We start from the raw sequence: 7,460 nt of genomic DNA, 5'->3' as shown, positions 1-7,460 counted from the left end.
AATTTGAAATCCAAGGTGATCAAAATAATCTCAAATATCCAGTTTCAGGGGTATTGACTGAATGAGCACCTTCTTTCTGGTCCATGACCTTAGCAACAAACAGAATCAGGGATATTTATCTCCTTTATTAGATTTGCTTTTACTCATTCTCTAAGAGATGTCAACTTGCCCCCGTGGAAAGTGTCACAGTCAGTATGAGTACAAGTTATTGTTAAAAGTGAGACCTTTTTCAAAATAAATTTTCAAAATAAAATTGGCAGCATTATCATTTTTTCTGAGGGGAATCATCCCAAGAACTCCAGCCCTTGCTCCCTTCTCTGTGAACAAATGCCTTCTCAGTGGAGAGCTTCCAAATCACTCCGAATTTCCCAGAAAAGGAAAACAAGCCAAACGATGCTCTTTCCTCGGGCAACTGAAACCAACACATCCTCGGGCTGGCGTCTGACAACATGCATCAGGTCCTGAAACCACAAACCACATCACCTACCATTACTTGAAAAACAAGAAGAGACCTGATATTTACCAGGACAGGCAGACGTTGGCCCCATGACTAAGTACATTAGGGAAAGCCACTACCGCCCATCCAGACTTCCCATGTGTTTTCCAAGAGAGGGCAAAGCCTGCTGTAACTATGCTGACGGGAAGCATCTGTAGATAACTGGGTTCTGTGACAGGCTTTCTTTCTTCACATTTTTACTATTTTTTTAATTATGTAGTGTCTGTCGGCTTTGTGCAAATGAGCACTGAGGCTGGAGGAGGCCAGGGGTCTAAAATCTCCATGGAGTTGGAGCCCTAAACAGTTATGAACCACCCAACACGGGTGCTGGGAAGTAAACTCCAGTCTTCAAGACCAGTACATGGTGAGGCATCTCTTCAGGACCCCATCAGATTTTCCAAAGGTTTGTTGGAGTGAAGAAGATCAAAGTAGCAGTAAGATTTTTTCCCCTTTCATGATTGTCTACAGGAACTTTAGAAATCCTGCTAAAAGGCAGATTCTGTTTCAAGGGGTGCTAACAATCTCTGGACATTCTGACAATGTGGCCTGCGGGATTATATAAGCCACTGCAAATAAGTCAGGGACATCCCCAAAGCACGTGCCAACAGGATTCAGGATGGACCTGGCAGGTGTGCACCTCCAGCCTTTCTCTCACCTACAGAGGGGTATTTCATAGGAAGCAACAGACCCTGACACAGGGGATCAAGGGAGGAAGCGAGAAAAATCTCAGCAAGGTACACAGAAGACCAAATAAAGTCTAGGTTGTTCCAGGAAAAGATGCCAGGACTTTAGCAATGTTTAATATTACACAGGATCGGGCACAGAATCACACACACACACACACACACACACACACACAAAGGTAGATATTTGGCTCAAATTTAGTTTCTGCACACACAAGTCAGCGGCTCAGAAAAAGGTGAATTAGTGAGAAGGGACCAAAGGAGCTAGCTAACACAGCTGTAGGGAAACAAACATCCAGTCTACGACACTACTTAATAAATCACCACCCTAACCCACCCCCAACTAGAGCCTCAAATGTGTGTTATCATCAGTCTAGTTCTGTAGACTGACTGAGATTTTCTGGGTTGTTCTCAGGTGTAATCATGACTGTATTAGCACTCATGTGTCAGTCTGACGGCCCAATAGTCTGATTGCTTCAAGTGCTGAAAGTTGACCATGAGTGTCACCAGAATCTTGACTGCTCCTCCAGTTGGTTTCACATAACTTCTTCAGTTAGGCAAAAACAAAACGAAACAAAACCAAGTCATTCCAAAGGTCCAAGTGAGGGTAGATGACCTTGACCTTGTATTTCCTGTTCCAGATTGGCCTCTTGTTGAGATTCAGCTTCTATTGCTAAGAAAACCAGGCTTGACGGCAGCTGCCTATAATCCCAAGCTTTCAAGAGTAGAATCAGCAGAGTCAGAAGTTCAAGTTCATCCTCCCGCACACAAGGTAATGTCAGCCTGGGACACATAAGACTTAGTCTCAAAAATAAATCAATTATCTTTTCTTTTGAAAGAGAGCGTTCTAAAGTTGCCCTGTGGATCTTCATGAGGAAGCACATAGTACCTGTCAATCCTTTTAGAATCTTAACAGTTGCTTACAATCTAGTATATAGATAAAAAACATTTATTAATACTTCAAATTTCCATTCTTCCAAGATCACTTTGTCAACAGTAAAGGTAACTTCAGAAGGAGCAAATGGGGGGTCAGTCAATAGTGACTCCAAGGCCATGAGGATGATAGGAAAGACCATGTTGTAAAGGTAGGGATTCTTATTGGGTGTCTCACCTTGATTATCCACTGGAAAATTAAGTAAATGTAAAAGGAATACATCCTCTTTCACCAATGCTGTTCAATTAGTTCAGAAAGATTTCTGTTATTAAGAAAAGGACAGTGATGCAAGGTAGTGCTGGTGCAAGCCATTAATTTCTGTGAGTTCAAGGCCAGCCTGGTCTACAAAGCAAATGCTGAGACAGCTCGGACTGTTACACAGAAAAACCCTGTCTCGAAAAACAAACAACAGCAACAAAAAAAGAAAGAAGAGGACAAGGAAAACACCTTAGCCCTTTAATATTCACAGAAAATTCATTTATAACAAAACCAGACTACAAAAGTAGAAATTTTGTTTGCTCAAATGCCTGTTTTCTTTCTTCTCTTCTTTTTTTATATCTTTTATTTCTCTTTCTCCTTGAATATGGAAATAATTTGAGCTTTCATAATAACAACAGTGACAATATTAATAGGCAGCAGGCCAAGTGTCACAAAATTGTAAGCACTGTGATAAAAAAAATTATGTTTATGCAAAAATTTTCTGACTTGCAGACTATGTAACTCAATGCAGCAGCAATGGTCAGTTCTTTACAAGGGTGTTGGGCTGCATCTAATAATAACTCAGACCCTAACTGTAGCAAAGCCACTAAGAGTGGCTGTTTAGATAGAGAATAGAGACGGGGGGAGTATGAGGCACCTCTCCTGGATGCCCGTTTTCCCAGGGTTTCAGTTTTCAACAGAGGGATGCTTCTCAAGTTTGAATGGGGAGACTCAGCACCATGGGCATTGCTAGACGGCAGAATCTGTCGGTAGTTCAGGGTAGAAGGGAAGCTGAGCTCCTGGGCTTCTGAATTCCAAGCCAATGCATTACCTATGCTGTCAGACTGTGGACCACATCTGGAGAGCGAAGCTCTAGACTCCACTAGAGCCTCTGTCTCTGCCTTTAAAATAGGTCCATCTTCTGTACATTTTCCCTACGTGTGATAGTACGTGTGTACATTTTCCCTACTGCACTGTGAATATATCAAGAGATGTGGTCACTGGCTCCATAAATCCTAATAAGTTAACAGTGTTTCCCAGGAACTTTAAAAGGAATGAGATCACGCCTTGACCACACAAAGCATTTGTGGGAACTCACTGCAAGTACTGCCACTGCCACATGTGGAGATATGGAGAAAGAGAGAGAGAAAGAAATAGGGAGGGAGGGAGGGAGGGAGGGAGGGAGGGAGGGAGGGAGGGAGGGAGGGAAGGAAGGAGAGAGAGTTCTGTGTGCAATGAGCAACATTTGGAGGCCCACCAAGAAGTGATACTCTTAACTGTCTAGGAGGAGCCAAGCTTTAACCACAGGGCTGAAGTCTGGGTGGCCCTTTGGGTTTCTAGTTTGCATAAGCAGCAAAAGAAAAAAGTAACTTTATGATAATTAACTTGCACAACATCCTTTCAAGGGAGGCATTATTAGACCCATGTAATAGGTGGAGAAATTAGAGACATGAGGAAATTATTTTGCTCATATATAAGGCCACCCAAAGTGTCAGGGATGAAAATCAGGTTAAGAACAAAGGAGAAGCATAGAGATCTCTGCCCTTGGCACAAACCAGGAGATCCTTTATGGCGAATGTTCATGCACGACCACAAGGACCATATTAAACTCAAAAGGTTACAAAGGTATAAAAGAACTCTGGGTAAAGCAGCTTGCTATCTAGTATAATTTGTTATATAATTTGAACATTCACTTAACACAAGCACTTTTCATCTGCCTTTTTCCTTGAATGCCTTTTAGTAGCATACCTAGATATGGCAACCTCCCTATGCCTCTCATCTGTGAAAAACTGGGGTAGTGGTAAGACTTCTAAAAAATTTAGTGAGCTAGACAGATGGAGAAAACGTTAGCAGAAGCCAGCATGTATGAGCGTTGTGTGTGCTGGTCCCTGTTCCCTCCACAGACAGTGCAATACGTGGTCTCAGTCACGATGAGCATTGTGTGTGCTGGTCCCTATTCCCTCCACAGACAGTGCAATACGTGGTCTCGTCACAGCACAAACTTAGCTGTGGCTGGAACCTCAGCCCACGCTTTCATGTTCTTGTGATATTGAATGGTACTGACATCAAGAGCAAGTTTTACAACAGAATCCCTATGTGAATCCCGAAGATAAGTCTCGGGCCTCTGTATGGTGCTGTACAGGCATGCCCTTCTAACTTTCCCATAATAAATCTTCATAATCACATAAATGACATGCCCACTTTCTTACCTATTCTTTAAGGGTCATAATTTTCCTTGCACTCAGCAAGAAGGCAGTATCTTAACACATCCATTTTATGGGTGGAAAAGTTAGACTCTCTAAAGTAATTCCTTTAAGGTCATACTGATTAATAATAATAGTTATTATTATTACTACCAACATTGTAAAAATCTAGTATTGGGCAAAACATGTGAGACTGCTGATATTTTAACACTTTTAACTTATTAAGAAATGTTTAGGCAGAGTTGGTAGTACAAATCTGCAATCCTAGCCCTGAGGAAGCTGTCTCAAAAATACAAGGAACAAAAGCATGTTTATATTGTACAAACTAAATGTTAAATGCATTATGTCATTTAATCCTCAATAAATTTACATTTTTTTTTCAAGAAGGAGAATGAAGGCTCAGAACTAAAGATATTTGCCAAAGTCAGACTGGGGCACTTAAAATCAAACCAAGGTTTATATGACTCTCAAATTCATACCAGCAGAGACTCTACCATGCATAGCAAGCTACCAGGAAGTGGCCCTGTTCTCGGACTCTCTCATGCGACACTCTCAGAACAAGATCCACTCATGCTATGTTCCTTCTTCTTGATAGCTGCTTGAGGGAGAGAAACCGCCCCATAGGAAAGATGAGAAATGAAGGACCCACACAGTAGTTTCTCTTCCTGTTGTTATAACAAAGTACCTATCCCCAAATAAGATAAGAGCAGAAAGACTTTCTTTTGGCTCACAAGAGAAGAAAGGATTTCAACAGGAGCATGAGATTGCGGCTTACACTGGTCTGCACTCAGGAAAGAGACAGCAAACATCAAGTAGGGCTGAGCTGTAAAACTTTGAGGGTCCACCCCCAGTAACACAGTTCCTCCAATGAGGCTCCAACTACTGAAATTATAGCAACCATCCAAGCCAGCAACACCAACTAGGTACCAAGTGTTCAAGCACAAGCCTGAAGGGGCAGACAATATACAAACCAAAACACTCAGAAAGGTCACGACTTAGTGAAAACCACACATCTGCTGAGCCTTGAAGTTGGTATTTAAGACCGAGTTATTAAATTTCACTTTGTGCCCTTGACAATTACATCAGTGGGTCCCAGATCTCACGGGACTCCCTTAGAACTTCCAAAGTCAGGGCGACTTCCAAGCACAAATTAGTCATGACTTCTTGAAGGGGAATGACAGCTTTTGGGAGTTTCTGGCAATCCCCAGCTGTCTCCACATGCAGAGAAGCCTGGGACCATAGTACACATTGTCCCTCTTCCCGTCGCAGCCTACTGTCTCTTCCACCGGTTACATCAACAGGCTTGAAACCCCTAGCCCCCAGATCCCTTCTGCCAGTTAAACCCAATGTAGTGATTGTATCGTGTTCTAGAGAGTAAAGGCTTGTTCCCTCGACACACGTTCAGCAGAGAGCTCAGAGCAGCAGCTAAAATAAGTCACTTCCATGGAATAGTCAATAACAGAAGGTTCATAAAAACAACCTTAGGATGAAAAACACTTCATCAGCCTTCATAAGTTTGTTCGCCAAGAAGGAACACTAACCGAGAGCTGAGGTCGCCTGGAGAGCCAGGAGCAGGGTTCTAGTCAGTCTTAGACCTCAGCCGTTACTCATACTCACATTCAAAACGGGTCAAGGCCAAACCGCTGGATGAAAACTGGGAGGGTTGCCTGCGTGTCCATTCATCAGCAGTCCCGAAATTTCATCTTTACAAACTTCACTTATTTTTTAAAATGAGTTTGTTTTTTTTTTTATTCCTATAAAGCAAACCCAACAAAAAAAATAACAGAAACCAAACGCCAGGGAAAGGAAGCCAAAGCAAACACATGTGAGCCCTGAAATAACAGGAGATACAGTGGTCACATCTGACCTTCTGAACGCCGCTCTGAACTGGAGAAAAATCAGCTCTTTCGCTGCTGCCTAGGAGTGTGTGGTAATAGCTCAGTTGTAATAGGAAAGACTGGAAACTGACAGTAGACAACTTTTCAAACTGTGGAAACTCAATCAAAGCACCAGAAACAATATCATCTCTAAAAAGGGTATTTTTGTGTAATGTTGCCTTTCTGTGATCGGTGTACACTCAGAGTCAACTGATTTTTGTATATGTCAGACCTTGAATACCTAAGACCTTCATAGCTTTAAAATCTGATTACACCAATATGTGGGGGCAGTTTAGCACAGAACCTAGGAGCCTGCAAGATAGATGCATGGAAAAGTCCAGGTGGAAGAGTAAAATGATGACCCAGGGCTCAAAGAGAGAACAGAGAAAGCTCCAGGTTTTCATGATAACCACGTTAGTCCCCAGCACTAAGGCAACATCAGATCTGCTGATGACACTCCTATGAGGCATTGATAGCTGCAGTTTTGAGAAATCAAAACAATTCACCAGAGTTTGCTCCAGGTTAACGCCATCAAGAAAAGACCAAAAGCTATGAAAATCATGCAAGTATAGGTCTCAAGGAAGACATGTTCACATGAAGTTAATTGTGAAGTTAATATTTTGTTCATAAGAATACAATATTCAGGGGTAGTTCTTAAGAGCACGTACTTGATCTTCCAAAGGACCCAAGTTCAGTTCGTAGCACCCATTCATACTATACCAATCCCAGCTCCAGTTCCAGGGATCTAATGCCTTCTTCTGCCCTCAACAGGCCCATGTACATACTCACACACATACACATAGTTAAAAGTAATAAGTCTTTCAAAAACTGAAAGACGTATTTTTGTGTTGTCATAAACTAATATCCTCTTCCTTTAGTTGCTGCGTACTGGAAGATCTTCTTTCTCAAAGAGAAAAAACATTGTAAATAGTTTTATTATAGTTATAATTTAGTATAGGCATAAAGAACATACCTTTTACATAGTAATAATATATATTATATATATGTAATTATGTATGTATATCACTATGCTTTCTATGTGTTCAGGAAGGGTAAAGCTAACCCCCA

General features: G+C 41.7%; 1 protein-coding gene across 1 annotated transcript in view; it reads right to left on the bottom strand.

The window, feature by feature from the left end:
* The window catches only part of LOC126490431 (uncharacterized), an 82,105-nt gene extending 75,882 nt beyond the window's left edge, over window positions 1-6,223 (bottom strand). The window contains exon 1 of the transcript XR_007589186.1: window positions 6,133-6,223. The gene's annotated coding sequence lies outside the window, so the exon portion shown is untranslated. The remainder of the gene's footprint in view (window positions 1-6,132) is intronic.
* Window positions 6,224-7,460: the final 1,237 nt, after the last annotated feature.

This window comes from Alexandromys fortis, unplaced genomic scaffold, assembly GCF_014885135.2.
Source record: "Alexandromys fortis isolate MF-2015 unplaced genomic scaffold, M_Fortis_MF-2015_v1.1 scaffold_229, whole genome shotgun sequence".
Taxonomy (NCBI): Eukaryota; Metazoa; Chordata; class Mammalia; order Rodentia; family Cricetidae; genus Alexandromys; species Alexandromys fortis.
This window is presented reverse-complemented; position numbering and strand designations above follow the sequence as displayed.